Source organism: Sus scrofa, chromosome 8 (assembly GCF_054392235.1).
Source record: "Sus scrofa isolate SSC_HxYL_T2T_F1_AM1 chromosome 8, Sscrofa_HxYL_maternal_Yorkshire_Landrace_v2.0, whole genome shotgun sequence".
NCBI lineage: Eukaryota > Metazoa > Chordata > Mammalia > Artiodactyla > Suidae > Sus > Sus scrofa.
Genome location: NC_139390.1, coordinates 139307243 through 139329871, shown reverse-complemented (window position 1 = coordinate 139329871; position 22629 = coordinate 139307243). Strand labels below are relative to the sequence as shown.

Below are 22629 nucleotides of genomic sequence, written 5' to 3'. Positions count from 1 at the left end.
AGGTAAAATGCTTTCCATACCCTCCCCTCCGTCAGTACCTCCCACCACCCCCCTTTCCCCCACCGTCTCCGTGCACCTGCCATCTTCTTTATTCACATGCGGACACTCCTTGAGGGGTTCTGCTCTTCCTCTTTTTGCTTCTGCCTCTGGCTGAACTGAACTCCTCACTTGTCTGTATTGTTCTTGCTCTGGTCTATATGCAGCTTTATTTGAAAATCATAGGTCAGCTGCCACAACCTGGGTGTTTTCCATGGCATTCTCATGACCTCAGAAGGCGTCTAATAAATGTTTGAGGTCTGCTTAACCTGGAAAAGGGAAACTCAGCAATGGCAATGAACTGAAAATGGTAGCTAGTTCCATTGCTTTGGGAAATCACACTAAAAGAGAATAGATGCAATAGAAGTAATCGCACAAGTTACCTTTAAATGTGAAAAATAACATTTTGTAAACATGTATTACTTACCGTGGTCCTTGCTTCCAAGTACCTTTCTCAAAGAGGAAGATGTCTATATGGATTAGAATTCGGGTATCTGAGAATGGAGACTTTGTACTGGTTCCTGCCTTTTCTCAACATCATCTCAAGATTGAACCCCTGATGAGAGTGTTCATTGTTCCCGTAGGACTTCTTTTTCACTCCAGATAAAGCATTAAACCTACATGTGTCTGATTAGAATTCCAACATTTTTCAGAATAAAATAATTTCACTCTGTTGACCAAGTAGGTGCAAAATAAGTGCTGATTTTGTTGTGAGCCACACGGGAAGTCCAGTCAGTGCCGAGGTGAGCTGGCGTTAACTTGCAAGGGTAAAGTACCTTTCTTAGGAAACTCAGTGACCTGTATCTGGCTGGGAAAAAACTGAACAAAACAAAAGCAAAAAACACATGACAGAATAAACTTAAGTAAACTTTGATTTAAAAACGACTGAAGGCTGTTTCTGCAGCGGTACAGTGGATTAAGAATCAGACTGCAGCATCTAGGGTCCCTATGGAGGTGTGTACTTGATCCCTGGCCCAGCAGAAATGGGTTAGGTTGAGTCTCTACGAATAGAGCTTCTGGGAGAGAGGGCAAGTCCTGTGCCACCTTTAATATAATGTGGGAGGATTCCGTGGACCTCGCATGGAGCCACGTAACGTGGCACAGTTCTTTGCTTGCATTGGCCTTGCGGATACTTTTCCTTCGTCTCTTTTTATACTTATATTTTGTTTACTTCTTGAGCATACTTTTAGGTCATATTGTTATGGAAGAAGGCTTATGTTTCATTATTCTAATTCACGTTTTTATCTCAGGGCTAGTAATTAAAAATTGTGTGAAACGTGTGCGAAGAGGAAGCGTCTTTTCAACTTGGGTTACTAAAATGATTTTCAGATGTGGAAGAAGGAAGGATCTTGCAATTCCCTTCTTTCTTCTAGTGAATTCAGTCCTTCTAGCGAATGTCTTTTTACTTCATACGGCTTCATGCTCTCGAGCGAGCACGTAGTACAAAACTTTCTGTTGTAATTAATTTCAGGTCAGCTTTAAGACAACTGATATTTGGTGAATATGAATGAGACAGTTTTAAATATCCAAAAGCTGCTATTTTAGGCTCTGTTAAAATAAGTACACATTTTTCCAAGATTGGTATAAATTTGGTTAAAATATGTAGTTTTCACAATGCGTGCCGGTGTGCTTTTCAGCACAAATTTTAATGTAGCCCAATTACGTTATTGACGTAAAATAGGAAATATGGGTAGATTTTTAAACTCTGAAGTCGACTACTGATGCCTCCTATTTTAAACAAATATAGTGCATTATGATGTTTCAAATTTCTACCAGGTGGGTAAAAACAAAGGATGTTACTTTTATCTCTGACCATCACTCATGTAATTTCACATTTTTCAAAACAAGTTCTTCGGGAGGAAGTACTGATGGAAGAATTCTCTCTTCAGATTCTTTGAGCACTTATCTGGGGCCTGTGTGTCATTGAGATGATAAAAATAATTACAGTAGACTTTTACTTACCCAAATGCAACCCTAGGAAGCAGTCAGAGTGTCATTTACCTCTCACAGCAAAAGAAACACCGGAGGGTTAGAGGGCTGGAGTTACTTCCCCACGATCAAAGGGCAGAGTCTGGGTCCACACTCAGTTGGCCTGGAGACTGAAGAGGCCAGGAGCTCTTAAACACTTGAATAATCAGCCCTCCTCAATTCAATTTTATAGCCTGCCAGGGAGTGTCCTGCTGATGCCTGGGCCTGTAAACACTGCTAAACGGGAGTTCCCTGGTGACCTACTGGCTAAGGACTCTGTGCTGTCTCTGCTATGGATCAGGTTTGATCCCTGGCCCGGGAACTTCCACCTGCTGCAAGCACAGCCAAAAAAAAAAAAAAAAAAAAAAGAAAAGAAAAAAAAGTCTCCTGAATACACATGTGCTTGGATGAGGCCAGAGGAAAAATTCTCACCACCACTAAAGCAGACAAAGTTGGCTTTATGTGTATTGCCAGACAGTATAAAATCTGCTGTATGTACCCTGGACTTCTATGTCCCAATTTCATTTGAAGAGAAAATTCTACTAAAGCAAAAATGAACAAATACATAACATTATTACTACAGTCATATGTAATGAATGGTCATAACAACAGCTTATATAAGGCTTGTATAAGCCAGGAGTTATTCCAGGTCATCCTTGTTGTGGCCCAATAAGGTAAGTTCTAGTTTCATTTCGCAGATGAGGAAACTGAAGAGGTTAAATGACACCTTCGTGAGGGTTGGCGAGGAAAGAGTACATTCGGAGTCAGAACCAGGCAGTCTGGCTACCCAGACGGGGCTCTTAAACACGATGCTGTGCAGCCCTTGCATGTAAATAATAATAATAACATTAAAATATTAACAAAAGAATAAATAATAGAGTCCTCACGATGCACCAGGCGCTACTCGAAGCATTTACACACAAACCTGCTTATGGGGCCCTTTCCCATGGGCGAGGGAGACCAGAAAGAGCAGGCCTGTGCCTCTGAAACCGTTACATACTTTAGATATAGTCGAAGTTGCCTGCTGAACGTGTATCCCGTCGGTCCTGTACTTGAGCGATGTAAGAGGCGATGCATGTGTGCCCTCGAGAGGAAATTTCAGAACTTCTCTTCCGAACCGAGTGCCTCCTTCACATGCCTCAGGTATGTGGGGACAGGTTCTGTCCCCCGGCCTGACCCCTTGGGTAAGAGCAGTGGAACGTGGATGGGAGTTTAAGGCCCCGTGTTCCCTCCACGTACACACCCAGGTCTCCCTTCCATTTCTGTGAGTTTGGAGCACATCTGGAGGCAGGACACCTTGATTCAAATCCGGCCTCTGTCCCTGTCGCCCAGGTGACGTCAGGCAAGGTCCTTAAGCAGGGTTTCACTGTGGCCGCATCCACCCATGGCCGGGGCACACATACGCTCCATCGAGGGCTGCGCTGAGGGCTGAGCACTCGGAAACCGTTTTGTTGTGGTTGTTACAAGACCGTAAACAAAGTCCTCCAGGTCTGTGAGAGGAACAAAACAAAGCAAAACAGCCCGAAGAGAGAGAGGCACAAGCCTGCTCTTTCTTTGTGTAACTTTCCCCCCACTGGATCCCCCCAACTGAAGAGCGATAAAGAAAAACCAGTCCATGGACATGACTGCAACCCATGAGGAGAGCTGGCCAGGGCCCATTCTGCACACATCAGCTGTGGCAAAAAGAAGTCAGCATTGTTTGTAGAAGGCCTGTGATGTCTGGATGACCAGCTGTCTGGAAAAAGGAGAACATAGCTTCCTTTTTTGTTTAATGTGGTCTGCCAGCCAGCTGGCATTAGGGCAAGAGGAAGTGAGCTCGCGTTGACTGCGCGTCCATCTGTGCCAAGTGTATTGTGTAACTTGCCTCGCTTGGTCTTCCCAGGTCGTTGGTGGGATGCCATCAATGCCCCCTGGTGTGCACATGTGAGGCTGAGGCTGAGGCTTAGGGAGGTCGGATATCCAGCCCCAAACCCCAGGTAGTAAATGGAATTCTGACTCCAAATTCAGTCAGGCCACCTACACCATTGCCTGCTTTTTTTTTTTTTTTTTAATTGGAGTTGATTTACAATGTTTTATTTGTTCCTGATGTACAGCAAAGTGATCCATTTATAAATATGTATATTTTTCTTGTTGTTTTCCATCATGGGTTCTTAGGAATTATTGAATACAATTCCCTGTGCTCTAAGTAGGACCTTGTTGTTTATCTGTTTACATACAGTAGAGTGTATATCTGCTAATCACAGATTCCTAACCTATCCCTGCCCCCTGCTTCCCGTTTGACAGCCCAAAGTTTGCTCGCTGTGGCCATTGAGTACTCTTGGTCATACTAAATATATTCATTATGGACCAGTCAGAGGGAGCCGTAAAAACAAAAAAATTCACATTAAGAAATACATTTCCCATTAAGATATTTTAAAATTCTGTAAACAACCAATATTTACTTCGGAGTTTCTGCTGTGGCAGTGGGTTGAGATTATGACTGCAGTAGCTCAGGTTGCCGTGAGGTGGTGGGTTCGATCCTAGTGCCGTGCATTAAGGATCCGATATTGCCGGAGCTGTGGCACAGGTAACAAGTGCAGCTTGGATTTGATTTCTGGCCCAGGAACTTTCATACTCCTTGAGTGCAGCCATTAAAAAAATAAATTATTTATAAATAGCCTCTAGTTTTTCCCCAGCCATAATTTACTCAAAAGCTTCTTGCATCTTTCATTTGATTTTTGTTCTCTCCTTTTATAACTTTCATATTTCTTCTTTATTTTTAAGGTAAAAATGGAAAGTTGTAGAAGGAATGAATATCACGTACCTATGGAAGACATTCTAAATGCGTAAAAAATTAAAATGCATAGGATTAAAAGTATACTAAACTTTTTTCTTGTAAATATCTGTAAGAAAGGAACTCATGGGAGTTCCGGTTGGGGCTCAGCGGGTTGAGAATCCGACTAGTCTTCATGAGAATGTGGCTTCCATCCCTGGCCTTGCTCAGGGGGTTAAAGGGTCTGGTGTTGCTGGAAGCTGTGGTGTAGACCACAGACACGGCTCAGATCTGGTGTTGCTGTGGTTGTGGTGTAGGCTGGCATCTGCGGGATTCAACCCCTAGCCTGGTAACTTCCCTATGCCTAAGGTGCGGCCCTAAAAAAGAAAAGAAAAAAAGAAGGAAAAGAAATAAACTCATGGACAAAGTGATAAATTTGTCACTAGAGAGTCAAATATACAAGTTGCCATTAGAATTTTTATGACTGCCTTAAATTTTTAAAGATTAGATTGATGGTACAAGTAAGACTTTCTATTTAGGTTAATACTACCATTAAAATGCTAGAGTAGTCAGATAGCTCTTTCATTTTTCTCTGTATATCTAATAACATAAAGATAGATTAACAGAGTTAAAAGTACACCATTTGTCAGGAAACCTACATTCTAGTTCTGTATTATTATCTGTGATTTACAGGTAAGGAAAAGTTAAACAGCTAGCAAGTGGCAGAGCTAATATCCAAATTCATGATGCAAATAACAGAAGATGCAAAACGGGCTCGTGATTTAAAAAAAAAAAATTGAGAAATTCCCTGATGGTTGGCAGGTTAAGGATCTGGAGTTGTCCCTGCTGTGGCTCGGGTCACTGCTGAGGCATGGTTTTGACCCCTGGCCTGGGAACTCCCATATGCTGCAGGCACAGCCAAAAACAGTTTCACAATATTCATAAATTTAGACCTGAAATCTTTTGACTCATCCGTGGTGGATCAGAGGGCAGGCGACTTTTAATCATTCTCTGAATAATGTTTACTTCCTTAGCTAATAAAAGAATCAAGTTTAAGCCGAAGAGTATCAATATTGCTTGACCAATAATTCCAAGTGATGGGAATAATTCTGAATTTAGAGATTAGTGTCTAATAAAAATAAGACAATAAATAAAGTTTCTTTACACATAACTTTATATTTTAAAATAACTTCTCACCAATATAAATTTGTGTATCTTCATGGAGAAACATTTCATGGAAAGTCTGCTCATTCAAAGTTAACCTTTTCTCATAAGTCAACATTTTCCATGTGATTTTTATTAATATCTGGAGGAAAAGTTCCTTAATAAGTTTTGTTCTATAGAATTAACAGTGCAATATCGAATACGACATGGAATATTGGAGTAGTATTAGACTGAAAAAATATGCAACTGTGATTAGAGTAAACTTCAGTTGTTTTCAGGATAAAAATTGTTCTACATTGTTTTGCCTTCCTGCAATGGAAATAAGATGTGTGAGTGTGCCTACATGCACATGGTCGTGCAAACGTGTGTGCAGGTGTTGGGCCGTTGTGACTGAGCAGGGTGGAACAGGGTGTGTGTACTGATCTTGGTCTTTAGAAAAAGAGCAAAATGTTCCATTTTATTCGATTACTTATATATTGAAACTTAGCACATTCAGATAAAAAAACTAAGACCAATAGAAATCAAGCAGCTCATTTAAGTCACGTGGCTGGTAAGTGGCAGAGTCCCATTCTAATTCAAGTCTGTCTTTCTCGCAAACCATAGAAGCATAAGTGTATGCATTCATGTAATGTGTTAATGTATATCTGTGTACATGTTTTGGAAGTCAATACAGTATTTGCATTTGCTTCCCCAGAGTTTTTCTTTAGTATTCCCTCCCCTTTCAATACAAGTCTTGCTTAAACATGCTTAAGAGGGCAGTATTTTTTTTTTTTTTATCAGCATCTACCTCACTCAGGGAGAAGTAGCAGCACATTCTTCTACGTTAAATAAACAGGAAATGCTTAATTGTGGATTGGTAGCTCCCATTTAGGTTAATAGAGTTAAGAAAATTTAAGTAGAAGGGTAACAGTTTCTCTTGGTGAGTGTTGGAAGGGTTGCACTAGGATTCAAGTTTTCTAAACAGCAAAAATTTCAAAGTCATGAGAAAGATTTGTTTAACTGCTGAGAATTCGTAAACACGATTATACTTTTTAAAGTTAAAAATAAGATCTTTTTAGATTTCTGGTTGTTATTTCTTTTTAATGGAATGTTGTTGACACTGCTCGAAGGCAATAAAACGAAGCTGCCTTCTTATGATACCTTGTCCTCACCATCTCAGCTGCTCTCAAGGAGATCAGAGGATGCAGAACTTGGCCTTTCACAATCGCAAGTCAGGATTTTTGATTAAGGATGCTTTTTTGTTGAGAGATATTACTTTAATATCTTACTTTTTACTGCTTCTGTAGAATGAGTCAGAGAGTACAGCATAAATCAACTACTATCCATCATTAGGAATAGGTGCTTTTCTGAAGCCCACACTTCCATATCCGAATGACTGTAAACCAATCAGTTAATTCCCACCTAATGGTAATGAGGTCACTCTCACACATCACCGTGTGGTTATTAACCAACTTTCACTCTACCCTGTTACCATGGATAAAGATAATTTCTCAGGATTCCAGTACTATTTTCATCACCTTGCCATAGGTCTCAGAAAAATTGATTTCGGGCTGTTTAATTAGGAAAAGCAATAAGGAAACGGATTTCACAGTTTGATATCTGAATTATAGTTAAATAGAAAGTTACCCTCCAGTCAAAGGACCACCTTTAGAAGTATTTCATTATTTATGTTTCAGGATGAGCTGTTAGAACAAGATATACGATAGCTTTGCCACCATTTTATAGCTCTCTTCTTACAAAGGCTGGAATATAATTCAGCTAAAGTAAATCCTAAATTGATAAATTCTTTCAAAAGATCTTAGATGCCAACTAGTTCTAGAAGCAAAAGGGGGAGTTTTGAAGGCATCTCTATTTATAAATTATATTGAAATTTTCTGGATATCAGATTTCTATTAAAAGTTTCTGGGGTATATGCAAAAAATCCTACCAGTAAATTTTATAATAATAGAATATTTCAATATCTAAATTTTACTCTTCACTTGATCTGCAATAAATTTTTGAGAAGGATTAAAGTATCCCCTGATTATTTTCAACCCCCAGAAAATTTGCCTGATTTATTTTTTAATTCATTTAACACATATTTGTGAATTTGTATGATAAATACTATTCTGAGTACTGAGACTAGTAAATCAAACTGACAAACTCCTTGCCCCCCAATAATCTTATGTTCTAGACACCATAAGATATATAATTACAGTGTATTATATGTATAAATAATGTTTAATAAACAAATGTAAAGCATACCAGGCAGTAGGAGCCGTAAGAAAGGTATAGCAATATAAAATAAATATTTTATAAAATAAAGGTACAGCAATATAAACAAGGACCTACACAAGGGAACTATACTCAATTGTTTGTAATAAACTATGGGAGAAAAGAATCTTTTTAAAAAATGGGTATATATGTATGTGTCACTAAATCACGTTGCTGTACACCTGAAACCAACACAACATTGTAAATCAACTCTACTTCAATAAAACGAGAAAATGATATAGCAGAGTGAGAGCACCAGCAAAGAGTGGGTTGAGCGGGGTACTATTTCATGTAGGACTATGAAGACACACCTCTCTGAGGTGAATTGCGAGCCAAAGCCTAAGGGAGGGAGCTGAGTAATGAGCTGTTCCAGCAGAGGAAACCACAGACGGACAGGTTCAGATGTGAGAATATATGTGGCCAGTTGGAAAAACTGCAGGGATACCTGTTTGGGGGCAGACGAAGTCAGAGATGAGGGCACATGTAGAGAGTCCTCATTGGCTAAGTCCCTGATGATCTGTTTATTCACAGCATTAGAGCTTAGGGTTCAGGATGTGGGATATTTGTTGACTCACAGAGCCAAGAACACAAATCACCCGTCCCACGAGTTATGGGTTTAGTAGCTTAGGGTATCCCATTGCTGCAGAAGATTTGTGCTTATCTTTCAGAAGACATCTCACTAAAAGTGAGTCTAGGTATGTTATACATGATTACAAAGTTAGTAAATGGAGGAGCTGGTAGCCTCACCTGTGTTCTGGAACTTCTCCCAATTCACCACATTGTCGCTGCAGTGAAGCCAGTCTGCTACATCCATTCCTGTACCCCAAATCAGAAACACATGAGCTGACCAATGAAGTGTCTCCCATCTGTAAGTTTGTTCATATGAGATATAAAATATCCAAATTGTGTATTTACACACAGACTAACAGTGACATGAAATGATGACTGCCGCAGAAATGCTAGCCACATGACTGGAATCTCAGAGGCTGTACATGATGGTCAGCCTTTTAAATCTGCTGGACAGATAGTATTTTGAATTTATAGAATTGAAAAACTAGGAATTTAATTTCCCACGGACTGAAGACTTAGGAACACTATTTAGGCTGAAAGAACTTTTCAGGTGATGGTGCTGGTGTGTTGTTAGCTGGTATGAATTCACCAGAAAAAAAAAAAAAAATGATAAGGAGGAAAGTTTTTAGAGTGACAAATTGGTCAGCCTTGTTTTGGGAATATTATTTCTTCCCTTCCCCAACTTTCCCACTTTATTTATAAATTGAAGGTGTTACAGAACATTCTCTAAGTCCTTAAGGCTCCTTGTGGAAAGTTCCGCAATTCCATAAATCCATCCCTTTCTTGCCCCTTTTATTTCTGTCTCTTCCTCTAGCCTGGGAAGCCCAGGAGCCTCGTAGTTCGGCGACCATATTTCTTCCACCGGGTCTAAAGTGGAGCTCATGCTTCTGCTGAGCCAGTGAGTGAGCTCAGACATCTCGTGTGCACTTGGCCCTGACGTTCTGCCAGTTGAAATGGTATTTTCAGGGATGACTTCACAATAAAGGGCATAGATACTCAGCCATGCTTGTCATTAGTTCCAGCCCCTAACGGGCAGCATTTCCAAGAGATAAATAACAACCCTTGGTCATGTCAAAGTTCCGAGCTGGCCCTGAGAACAAGGACTGTTTATTAGATCTTAGGCCGTTCAAGGTCTTAGCTTTATGTTGACTTTGTTTTGCTGGTACAGCAGTAGTGCCAGGTGGCCAGGTGTCATCCACTTTGTGTGAAGCCTGTCACCGTCACTCCTGAGGACTGCAGCTAACATCTAGCAATGGTGAAGCTCTTTTCATTTTGGAAAGTGATTTTCTTGGTGTTGTCTCATGTAACCCTGGCAAGCTGTTAGTGTTACATTCCTAGCCCGATATAATCAGACGTTGTGTGTCCATGGTATATGCAAGAAAGTGAGAGCCAGTAAGCTGAAGACACGCTAGGTTCTTCAGACACTTAATCTACTCTTTTCTGCTCTAAACACCAAAAAAATCTAAATCTGAAATGTTGGAACCAAACATGACTAGAGTACATGGGAAAAAAATTCTGTGAAATTAAGCCTATCCCAAAATAAGTTCTTCGTTAACCACATGAGTTGTGGGAAATGTAGAATAAATAGAACAGAGACATTGGCACACGCCCTTCTTAAATTAGTCATTCATTCATGTAACATTCCAGAAACAGTGTTAAGTGCCCACAGCACAAAGCGCTACCCTGAGCTTTGAGGAGCTAGGGAGACAACCCTCACATTGATGAAACAAGAGCAAGGCAACAGGGACGCAGGGATACGTTAGTTGGTCCTCAGACCCCTGAATTCACATCCGATGAGCAATGCCTGCACGTGGTGTTTTACTCAATTGATGTTCCTTTACTATTTATTGAAGCCATTTTATTATACATACTAGTGGTCCTACCACTTCATCTTGGAATGCTTCACTTCTTCAATAACAGGATACCAGGAAATGGTGCCCGGTGGTAATATGATCTCTTTGCTTCTCCTCCCCCGTCGCTACAGTAGCACTTGCCTGAAAGTGAATAAATGCTTTATGCAACTAAGCTGTGTTCACGCAGAGGGAGTTCAGTAGAGGAACAGAGTGATTCATGAAGGCATTAAAATCTAATGGTATCCGGTCAGTTGCGGCTCCCCACATTGGTTTTGCCTCTATGGAAAGCATGGGCCTAAGCAGCAATGTCATGGAAAAGAAGGGATTAACCAGCAATGGGAAAGGGTGGCATCCAGACTGAAGGGAGACCCACGTAGAAGCAGCCGTGGGTGTGGCGCCTTGAGAACCTGAGAGGACCTGGAAGAGTTTCCTTTACCTGGAGAGAGTGAAAGGTGTGCAGCTGAAAATAAAACAAATGAATCTAGAGAAATCTGGAGAGACCAGAAGTTGAAGAGTCTTTTGCACCAAAAAGAATGAGTCTCAGGTACCCACGAGCAGTTCAGAGCCTCTGCAACGTCTCGCTTCGAGACCTTAGGGAAAGCCTGTCACATGGTACTAAAGGCCTTTATGGTCATTAAATTGGGACCTCCTGCCATCAGGGGAAAAAAGTGAGGGGTGGAGATCCGACACCTCCCTCATCACACGCACACACAATGCTCCACCGTGAGTTACGAAGGACTATTCATTCCTTTGGACATCCCTTTGAGAGTTATTTCATCAACTTTTTTTCCCCATTTTTAAGGTGTTATTCAAGTATCGCTGATTACAGGGTGTGACAATTTCTGCTGCACAACAGAGTGATGCAGCCATACATGTACACACACCCGTTCACTTTCAGATTCTTTCCCCACATAGATTATCACAGAGCAGTGGGCAGAGTTCTCTGTGCCATATCAACTTCATCAACTTTTGACGTCAGCGCCTTCAAGAGATTTACTTAAAGAATGTTCCATTACGAAGCAAAGATAGAAATGGTGATAGAGGCAGATAAAAATCAAAGAACTCGATAAGCACCAGCATGTTTTAGTAAAGAGTCAGCTGCTTAAATTCACGATGAACTCCGCAACCTGACCGCTGAAATAGTCTCTCTTTACACCTAGGAAGTACCCAAGTCCTCTGGTTTTCTTTCTCTTCCGATACTTAATATGAGATTTAGATCTGAGTATCTCCACAGGCCCAAGCTAATAGCAAGGCTTGTGGTGGCCAGTGAAGCTTCAGGACCAGCCCTGCATATGCCGGAACTTTCCAGAAGGTGGGTTCCTTTATATATCGGTGCATGGACAGTTTTCATGGACAGATTCTCCCAGCTCCTGGTACCCTGGAGGCCTAGATCTCCATGTCATTTAAAGGCCTACGCCTGCTCACGAGGCCGTTTTGCAGTGTCAGGAAGTAGAATGGATAATGACCTTCTGGTTGACCTCCCTGACTCAGTCTCTTCACCACCCTGTCAAAGTAGCACACCGAGGTTTTCAGGCTTGGTGTTTAAAAAATTTCAGGCATTCTCCCTGGAGGGAGAGCATCATTCTCCCTGATGTTAACAGGGCAGTGCTTCCTGATAAGCAGAGTGCCCTTAAACAGCCTTTAATATTTAATGATGGTATCACAGGGGTATTGCCTGAGAGTGAACAATAAATTATCCAAACACCCAGAAGCTCGTATCAGATGAATCAGAACCATTGATTTTCTTTTTCAACATGAGCTTGCCTTGGGAAGTATTTTAATACGGCAGAAGCAGGGCCAAGAAGCTGAGATTTAGAATGAATGAGGCGTGGAAGATGAATTGCAGGACCAGGTGCTATTTATGGAGAATATAAAAAGTGTGTAGAGAGGTGGGGGGAAGCAGGGCGATTTGCTGAAATATGGGACCCCACGAGGGCACGTTGATACAGGATCCAGAGAAAACACGGACGATGCCAAGGGGGAACTGCAATTTACAGAGATCCTCTCTCCCGAGACCAGACATTAAGTACACGTGAGATTTTTGCGACATCTCTTCATTACGGTTTAATAATAAACTTGTCAGCCCCCTTAGCCAGGACAGCTCTTCACCCATTTATTGCAGGATCCATTATGGCAGAATCCCCCGCATAATAATCTGGAAGGACCAGGACTGGAGGCTTTTATTGCAGGTGTCTCTGCAAAACCCAGAATAGATAACTTCACTCTGAATGAAGCAGCAATTACTGAAGGCAAGTGGGCATTAAATATAACTGGAGTTCCCGCGGACAGGACAGCCATCGCGTGATGAATGATTAGGAGTGGGTTTGATATTGTTTCCTAGGTGCGCTACAGAATAATTTGTCAGTCACCAGTGGAATGAAGGTGGGCACCATGGAAGGCAGTGGTGTGCATCCATCCTATCTTTTCATTTGTTATTAAAATGAATCATGAGGACCACTCTTCCTACCCGTCATAGTGTGTGAGCAAGTCACTTATTACTACCATTAAATCTTTCCTTGCTGGTTGGAATATGATGCTTTGGAAAGGATGCATTATGTTTAATATTGTTTTGCTCAGACCCATTTGTCAGTATTTACTGTCTATTTTATTCTTCTATATTTTCTAAGTTCCTTATAAGAATATGTATTATTCTGCATGCACACATATACACTCAAATACAACTCGCTGGCACCTCCCTAGATCAGGTGATTCCCTTTTGTGGATGGTAAAACCAGGACACAAAAGGGAAAGAACTGCCCTAGGCCAGGTACTGTTTGAACAATATAACAAAAACAAGAACGTCAAAATCAGAAGTAAAACTGACAATCTGTCTTGTCATTCAGCTAGCTTCTGCTGGTGACAATATTTTTTCCATTGTTTATTTTGTGTACTTTTGCAGAATTTACTTCTTGGTAACTGTCCCCTTCCCATGAAAGAAAAGGCCTCGTGTGAAATTGAACCAGAAAATAGCAATTGCTATGCTATGGGGGAGAAGGGAAGTGCATGACATATTTCATTGTGCATATTTCTTTGCTCAGAGTGTAGATTTTGCAGATATTAATCTTATCCTTCAGCATTCCTTATTTCTATGCTGGACCTTCTCTGGCCCAGCAATCACTAGCTCTGTCTGATGTCTCCCACTGTTGCCTTGTAGATCCATGCCAGCCACATGGAAACAAAAGTATGGTGCAAGGCACAGGTCTGTGCGCTGCTTGGAGATGTTGCCAATGTGTCCTGGTTAGTTAAGGAAGGAAAAAAAAAACCCCATCCATAGTGGTAACCCAATCATTTCCTCTGTTTCTCCTCCCCCCTTGATGTCTCAGGGACCAGCTATTTTTCATGTTACTTTATTCTTCTCTTCCTTCCTGTTTCTGTGCTCGTCTCAGCCCAAACTTTCATCCGTTCACACCACAATTATCGCGGTGATATCCCAAGAGATCACATCAGCCGAAGGTTTTCCCTGCCTCCAAAACTGACACGTCGTTTTAATGACACCCCGCAGTCACACAACACCTACCTCTCCACGTCTCTACCCACTTACCCTTGACGGCTCCCTAAAATTAAGCAAAACAAAGAACCGCATTAGCTTGAATTTAAATTCCTCTCAATCTGGCTCCTACTTATTTCTTCAACATGTTCCTTTCAACATTTTCCTACAAGAAATCTCTAAGCAGCTAAGCTTATTATTTGTTGTTCCAGTTAGATCAACCTCTAGCTCTCAGTACCCTGAGTGGCTTCTTCCTTCCCTAATTCTCTAAATTCTTCTCTTCCTTAGATACCCAGCTAGAGTTTCAGCTGTTCCACCAGGGCCAACCTCTTCCTCTGAATTCCTGCCCCCGCCCTCTCCCTTGATGGACAGACTCAGAAACCGACTCATGGTTCGGAAGCATCTCAAACTTAAACTGTCCCAAAAGTAACTCTATGTGCCCTCGCCTGCCATCACCAGTTCCCTCTTCATCCTTTCCTAGCTCAGTAAGTGGCAATGCCAGTCGTCTAATATTTGGCTGGCTTCCACTTTTCCTCATTACGCACATTCAGTTCATTTGCAGTCTTGTCAGTTCCGCTCCTCAAGTATGTTTCGCATCCTTTGACTTCTCTTCACGTCCAGGGCTATTACTAGGGCACAAGCCACCACCGCTTGGAGTACGGCGAGGGTCTCCTAAAATGCCTCTTGTCCACTCAAATGCATTCTCCACCAAATAGCCATTAAAACAAACCAACACGTACGGTTCAGTCCCTGCCAAGAGCAAGGGTCCGAGGATCCCCCAGGGCTCCTTGCCTGGAACAGATCCTGTCCCTTCCCTGCTTGGAATGGTCCACGTTCCCCACCGTGACCTATAGACTCAGTGTGACAAGGTCCACCTCTAACCTCATCTTGGGCCACTCTCCCTGTGACATACATTCCGGCTACACCGGCCTCCCAGTGGCTCCTACATACACCACCAGAATGTTTTAAAACTGAGGCTCCCTACGCTTAGATCCACCTTTTCTCTCCAAGGGGCTGTTTTTCTTAGTTGGCTGGCTGCTCATTCAGGTCTCAGCTTAAACTTCAGAGAGGCCTTTATTAGCCACCCTAAATACCGTAGACTGCCCTCTCATTATTTTTTAATCAAAAATCTGATTTGTTTCTTTCAAAGCAGCTACTACAGTTCTACTTACTTGGACATTATTTATGTACTTGATATTATAGCCTTTTTAAACATTTTTTATTTCATTTTACTTTTGCTTTTCAGAGGCGCACCTGTGGCATATGGAAGTTCCCAGGCTAGGGGTCGAATCCGAGTTGCAGCTGCCTGCCTACACCACAGCCATAGCAACGTGGGATCTGAGCTGCGTCTGCAGCCTACATCGCAGCTGACGGCAATGCTGGATACTTAACCCACTGAGGGAGGCCAGGGATCGAACCCACATCCTCATGGATGACATCTGTGTGTCCACTGAGCCACAGTGAGAACTCCCAGTTGCTGCCTTTAAGGAAAAAAGAAAAAAAACCTCACCAACACTAGAATGTAAGCTTAAGGAAGTCACGGATTAGATCTGCTTGTTTATCGTTGTTTCCCAGTACCTACCACTGTGCCTGGTGACAATGAATGCTCAGTATTAGTTAAATGATCGGACTCTACTTTTTGGGCACAAGTGATCTTTCACCCCTTAGTGCTATTATTTATCCTTGTTACTATGTTTTTCTTATAACATTGACTTCCCCAGTGGCTGGAAATGTACCCTACATATACTTGTACGTCAATAAAATTTTTATTGTTAGTGTTAATGAAATAGGAACTCTGAAATGTCAAATACAGTGTTTGGTGTGTGGTGGGAAAGACATTTGTTAGGAAACAGCCTATTACTCCTTAAAGAACAATCTGAGTGGTGTTAGAGGACTTCGAGCATGATTTCAGCAGAGCCCTGCCAAAGAAAACAATACAGTTCTGTACGCACCTTGAATTAGCCGTCAAAATTTGGTACAGATTTAGCTTGAATTCAGCATATCCTAAGAAAAACAAAAATTATGCTCTTCGGGCTTGGCAAAGACATCTGTGCAAAAATCTTCAGGGTAAACGTATGGACCGGTAATTTTCTGAAAAGGAAGATAATTGGAGTTTTTTGGGTTTGTTTCTGCTTTTGATGAATGGACTCCAAACATAAGCCTGGATGGGGGGCAGGGACTAGAAATGATGGGATGAGAAGGAAGGGAAAGCCCTTCGTGAGGTGTCTCCATGAGCCAGGCTCATGGGCAGTGCCTAAGAGCTGGAAGAGGTACACAGAAACGGAGGCAGTTAGGTAGGGCAAACTTGCAATGTTCTTTGTTTGAGTTTTCTTTCTGTGTGTGGTGGAGGAATAGAGGAGCTCTGGCTTTTTCTCTAAAATGTCTTCAAAATAAATCATTTATCTACTGAGAATGTGCATACTCTTGAAATGAATGAACTCTGTCATTCTGAGAGTAAATTCCACATGCTGTGTCCATCTCCCTGCTTCATGTCATGCCGTGGCCCTGATTTCCCATTCAACACCCATCAAGAGCCAAGTCCGGCTTTCCTGGGATGCAGATGGAGAGATGCCTCAGTAAGGTTTGCTGGTTCTTCTTCGCGAACCTTTTTCCTTGTAGGCTTTCCTATTGGGAATACTTTCAGAATTCTTAATTACCTCTTTGCAGTGCTACTGAACATCATTTTTTGACTAAAAAGCTTTTTAAGCTAATTCTTGATTTTTCTCGATCAATAATTATTGTGACCAAATTAAATCCTAAGATTTCATGAGTTGGCTATTGAGGTGAAATCACTTACTCACCTTTAATAAATTCACCAACTCTGGTCAGGGACTATATTATATTCTTTAATGTTTTCCAGAACTAATCGTGTAATTTACTTTATAAATAAGTCTGGAATATTGAAATCAAAATATATACAAATAGAGGGATTATTCATTTGAATTAAGAGAGCATATTCAAAAGGACTTCCAATTGGCTTCTTCTGTAGAAGGCATCTGTAAGACATTCAGAAGATTACTGGGGACTCCCCTGGTGGCTCAGCAGGTTAAGGAGCCAGCATTGTCACTTCTGCTGTTCAATCTCTGGCTCGGGAACTTTTGCATACCTCAGGTGCAGCCAAAAAAAAAAAAAAATCTTAATTTTAAAGCAAAATGTTTGCAAAGTACATTCTATAATCACAAAGCAATAAAGCTTGAAATATATATATATTTTTTATGATTATTGGGTTATTGGAGTTTCTGTCGTAGCACAGCAGAAACGAATCTGACTAGGAACCATGAGATTGTGGGTTCAATCCCTGGCCTTGCTCAATAGGTTGAGGATCTGGCATTGCCGTGAGCTATGGTTAGGTCACAAAGGCAGCTCAGGTCTGGTGTTGCTGTGGCTGTGGTGTAGCCTGGCAGCTGCAACTCGGATTCGACCCCTAGCCTGGGAACCTCCGTATGCTGCGGGTGTGGCCCTAAAAGGACAAAAGACAAAAAAAAAAAAAAAAAAAAAAAGATTATTGATTATTGGGTTATTGAATTGCAAAAGCTTAAATCTTTATTTGTATCTATCGAGGAGCTTTTCCTTGTATATTTCTAAGTATTTTAGACAATTTACACTGGAAAACAAGACAATGAAAATAAAAACAATAACAATCTGTTAAGATGAACAGAGAAATGGATTTCCTGATGAAAATCTGTTAAAATGAATAGAGAAGTGTGCTGATCTGATGTAATATTATTAGCTTGATAAATAATTACGTATGTGGCCTTAGGTATAGGTATTGTAGCAGAGTGAGAGAAAGAAACTAGGCTATTAAATCACTTCCCTGAGCACGCTGGACCACACAGTAACAGAGCTAGAGCCACAGTTCTTCAGGAGTAACTTCTCGAATAACTTCTCATGACTCAGCATTGCTTCACCTAGCAGCAAGGGATGCCTGGAGAGTCCTGACTTCAAAACAAAGCAAAATGAAACTCGAGGACTACAGGGCATTGCTTTGGCTTCACCATGTCAAGCAGCAAAGTTTCCCGTGCTGTTTCTGTGTTTTTCCTAGGGATTTTTTTTTCCTTCCCCCATGAACGAACTCACCTCTGATTCTTACCCATTTAGAAAGAGTCAGTGCAAAGGTCTTTTGCTGCTACCTTTCAAGTTTGTTTTCAAGAGAGTAAACATTCAGCATATTTAAATGAATGTGGAGCCTGTGTCGGTTTTATGATCAAGCATTTGATGAACTATTCTGTTTGCCTCTTCTCAAGCACTGCCCACCACTCCCATCCTGCTCTCTGCTCTTGTAGGCAGAACATGAAGGACCACCCCCCATCTATACCTTTTGGTTGGAGTTGGCCCACAGAGGACCTAATCAGGGTATCGGGTGGCAAGATGGAAATAAAGACAGTGTCTCTCACCCTGACTCCTTTGCTGTGGGTGGAGGGCAGGGTGGGTGGGTTGCCTCTGGCTGGTCATAACCCGTGGTTCAACTCTGCAGTGCCCAGCCTGGGCAGTGCCTTTGTGGTCTCCTTACTGCCTCCCTGTGCCTTTGGGAGTCTATTTTTAACTCTTCCATGGATTACCCTAATCTGCAGGTTGGGTTTCCTGCTGGAATACTGAAATACACAGCAAAGGACGGGGTCTATACTCTCTGGGAATTTTAGTCAGGGGAAAAAAAAAAAAGTCTTTCAATCTGGACTCTGCTGCATGTTCATGGATGATTGGACAAATCACTTAAACTTTATTTTTAGAATGGAATTTAGAGTGCTTGACTCAGGATGACCACAGAGAACTCAATAAAATAATTCATATTTATGTAAAGCACCTGGTCCATAGCAGTCATTTTCATTAAGAAAAAAAAATTGTAATGCTGCTTGAAGAGCTCTATTTTCTTTGAAAATGTCATTGCTATTTATAGGCTGGGTGCTCCATCTTTAACAGATCTAAGTATAATTTGGGCCTGATTGTCATGGATTCAACTGAATTTATAACTGATATCAGAATTAAGAGAACATCAGACCTATGTTCATTAGCCAAAAAGCTAACATCAACAAAATTTAGCTTTCCAGCTAGCCAGGGATGGGAGATGATGACAGAACTATAGTTGATGGGGGAGTAAACAATAATAAACAAATGATTTTCTTTTTTTATTTTTATTTTTTGCTGGGGCATCCTCTTTTCTTCAAACTAGCGCAGATCATTTAGCACGATGAATTACTCTGTGCTTTTTTTTGGGAAAAAAAAAAGGGAAGCATAACAGTGGCTGGAAGTTTCAGCTCCTCCTCCTTTTAGAATCTTATTTTTATCCTCAATTCTCAAACCTCTGTGCTATTATTATCAAGCAGTAGTGATCTAGGTGATCTAAAGGTTCTACATTTAATTCCTTAGGAGTTTTATTTATGACTGATATTGTCATATATAGCAGCAAAAGATAACCCCTCTCCAGAGGTCATATTCAACCAAGAGTGTGCACGCATCAGCGTGGGAATGGTGATTCACATTTCAGATGCGTAGGATGCTTTTTGTATGTGGTTTTGTTCTAACCTTGCTAGTCTTGACATTGGACAACCTGAACCGAAGGGCATCTGCATGTCCTCCGCTGACTAGAGTGAAGAAAGAATACAGTGGTCATCTAGGAATATTGTGAAATGGGATGAATAATACAGGAGAAGGGGAAGGGTGGGAGCTGCACAAAGCTAAAATAGCACTCGCATTTGCTTTTGAGAAAGTTAATGAGGGCGTTCCCGTCATAGCTCAGCGGAAATGAATCAGACTCCCATCCATGAGGACGCAGGTTTGATCCCTGGCCTCGCTCAGTGGGTTAAAGATCTGGCGTTGCTGTGAGCTGTAGTGTAGGTTGCAGACGCGGCTCGGATGCCACGTTACAGTGGCTGTGACGTAGGCCAGCCGCTGAATGAAGCTCAGATTCAACCCCTAGCCTGGAAACTTCCATATGCCGCAGGTGCAGCCCTAAAAATCCAAAAAAAAAAAAAAGGGAAAAAAAGTTAATGAACAATTCTATAGACTATCTTTGTAAAAAAGTCGTATGCTCACCAAGCATGAAGGTCTTGGTTTCTAATACTAATCGCCAACAAAGAATCGAGAATCCTTAGAAAGATGTCTGATTCCAGGACGGGGGCAGGAAATACACAAGATGAGCCTGCCCCACTTTTGTGTGGCCAGAAGGTAGGGATGTGCTATTTAAAAACAGAAACACGATTATGGGGATGCATTAAAGGGACAAAATAATCAGCTGAAAGAACTCCCAGTGGATAAAACTGGAACAAGGTAAAAAAAAAATAAGTAAAATAATATTGGATTATAATCCAAACTACAAAACAAATGAGTTACTACATATTACAAATAAAGGATTGAATTCTAGTCTGTAGAAAAATTCAGCAAGGAAGTAGGGAGTTGGGAATGGTTGTTAATACATCCAACCCTTGGTATCTGTTGTTCCAAGATCATGCTTTTCCTCTATTCCTACCATTCCTTGCAGGAGACTCTGGGAGTCCACTTGCATTGGCTCTAATTCCCAGGCATTTTTACGAGATGGGGCTTCCAGCTGCGTTGAGCTGGTGTCTTCTGTGATCATCAGCTCTGAGTTACTGCACTCTTGTTCTAGGGGAAAACCAAAAAGCAAAACCCACGAAGCTGAGAAACTTCAGCTCCCCAGTTTGGCGCCTATCTGTTGAGCAGAGTAAGGGAACACATTTTATTACGCTAACTTTTGGAAAAGGAAAAACTTTTCTTTTCTCATACATTTCTGTAATCAATTGGGCTTTTCTTTGATAGATTAACAGAAGCCTCTGGCAAAGGTACTGATCATATTGAATTTGTGGGAACTGTTTTCTGAAACTGAAGTTGCAGCATACATCAGAGAAACGGGAGAGTTTTATTAGGGATTAAGGGTAGAATATTTGCAGCTAGAATTCTTCAGACGAGACATGGAGATCAGCTCATTCTACATGTGACATAAAAGTGAAGAGCTTGGGCTGTGTATCCCCATTGCCTGGACTGATCCCTGCTCTGCAGGACTCCAGGACTGTGGCTTTGTGCTTTGATTAGTGTCTCAGTATATTTGCACCTAAATTTGATCATCTGAAAAATGGGAAGTATTACCTGATTACCTGAGTTGCTGTGTGGATTGAGTTAATGCATGTGGAGCTCTTCTCACAGTGCCTGGCACGTAATGAATGGTGACTCTTAATACTATCATTAGCAGAAGTGTCAGGGTTACAGGAGGGTCCTAAAAGGGCCCTCATTACTTATATAATCATACCCTATATGTGATTTATTTTTTCTCTTTTCTCCACCTTAAATGCTGTCAATCCCCTCTGTCTAGGAATATGAAGCTACATCTTGCCTGTATTGTGAAGGCTTTTATACGTGTGTGTCTACATTTTCTTTCAAAGATGAAATTTAAGTGGTAAAACTCATTCATTAGGTATGGCTATAAAGCAGATTGACCTCAATTGGCGATTTTGCTTTCCAGGAAGAAGTGTCAACCCAATGTACTCTCCTGACCTTTCCTCCCTCATTTATGAAGCTTCTCATTTGCCTGTCTATCTGTATAAAGCTGCTAATTGTCTATATTGCTGCAGCCCTGAGAGGTTAACTTTTGGAGTTAAAGTCCGCTAATAGAGACTTTCTGTTTTCATGAACTCACACATTTATGGGTGATGTGAACATAGGGGTTCTTGGAGAGTGCAGGTGTTTTGTACATAGGGGCAGATGTTTCTATGGGGTTTTCTCTGTGTTTCGAGCCCACTTCAAATCCACTGCCATAGTTTAATAACATTTCATTATTTATGGAGGGTCTTGGAGCCCTTTCCTTTGATAGTAAGTGTGTGCAGAGGAAACATTTTGCAGACGTATCAAAAACAGAGATTCGAGAAGCCAGGGAAAGAATAATACCCCCTTGTTTTAAAGGTGGAGTATATTCTGTTTTATTTACTGTTTCACAAGTTTACTTCAAGTTTCTTTGTACTGAATAGTACCTACTAAAGGGTGCGATTGTATTTCTGTTTGCTGACCCTGGCAATGTTGAAATAAGACGAGGAATTATCAAGTAGATATGAGACCAGACTTGTTATTCCCACTTACTCTCTCCTTTGAATAAAGACCTCTTAAATAATTCCTGGTTGGGAGAAAGGCGTTGACTTTCTCATCTATTCTAAAGCAAGTGTATAAATCTATTACCCAGCCTTAGGGTTTTAACCTCCACAAATGTCTCAGATTGCTCCCTAGGGTAATTTTTGAGAGACCTAAGTCTTATACCGTCTGGAGACATACATAGGAGAAAGCATACAAAATTGTGAATAAGAAATCAGCTCTTGTTTTAGAATGAAAAAGAATTCACAACAAATTCCATGTTTATGGCTGCCAATAAATGCAAACATTACAGATCCAGAAATTTAATGGGATTGTTATTTAATAAAATGCTTAATGCATCTCCTGTCCTCCCTTAATTGGTGGAGAACTCTTTGATTACATTATGACAATTATTTTGTAATATCACTTTCTACAGGAAGAATGAAAAGACAATTCAGCTTTTCCTTAAACCCCAT

General features: G+C 41.1%; 1 protein-coding gene and 1 long non-coding RNA gene across 45 annotated transcripts in view; both read left to right on the top strand.

Moving 5' to 3' along the window:
- ARHGAP24 (Rho GTPase activating protein 24) overlaps positions 1-22629 on the top strand; it is an 826886-nt gene that overhangs the window by 688002 nt on the left and 116255 nt on the right. The window lies entirely within an intron of this gene.
- LOC146401093 (uncharacterized) lies at positions 8635-17774 on the top strand. Its single transcript, XR_014813492.1, has 2 exons — positions 8635-15339; positions 17512-17774. It is a non-coding gene; the product is annotated as an uncharacterized LOC146401093 (long non-coding RNA).